The sequence below is a fragment of the Penaeus monodon genome, chromosome 33, assembly GCF_015228065.2.
Source record: "Penaeus monodon isolate SGIC_2016 chromosome 33, NSTDA_Pmon_1, whole genome shotgun sequence".
Classification (NCBI taxonomy): domain Eukaryota; kingdom Metazoa; phylum Arthropoda; class Malacostraca; order Decapoda; family Penaeidae; genus Penaeus; species Penaeus monodon.
In genome coordinates, this window is record NC_051418.1 from 4,496,799 (window position 1) to 4,497,114 (window position 316).

The 316-nt window shown below is 44.3% G+C and overlaps 1 protein-coding gene across 1 annotated transcript in view; it reads right to left on the bottom strand.

The window, feature by feature from the left end:
- The window catches only part of LOC119594222 (zinc finger protein 350-like), a 92,480-nt gene that overhangs the window by 38,126 nt on the left and 54,038 nt on the right, over positions 1-316 (bottom strand). The window lies entirely within an intron of this gene.

Here is a 316-nt window from a genome sequence, read left to right on the forward strand (position 1 = left end):
GGGGGGAGCGAGTAAAAGGTTGACAGCCCAGCTCTCTTCCCCTCTCCCCTCTCCCCCCTCCATCCCTCCCGCCAACTCGAATGGTTTTGCTCTAATCGAAGTGCAAAGGAAGGCTATTAGCGTTTATTTCTGTTTACCCATCAATTTATTCCGCCTTTCATACTCCCTTCTGCGTCCTCATTTGCTCCGAGAACTAATACAAAGGAATTCTACTTATATTTGTCCTTTGGTTTGTCTTGAGAGGGATTTAAACCTGATAGATTTCGGGTTATAAGGTTAACTATTCCTTCATAGTCTAAGAGCTTGAGTTTTGTCA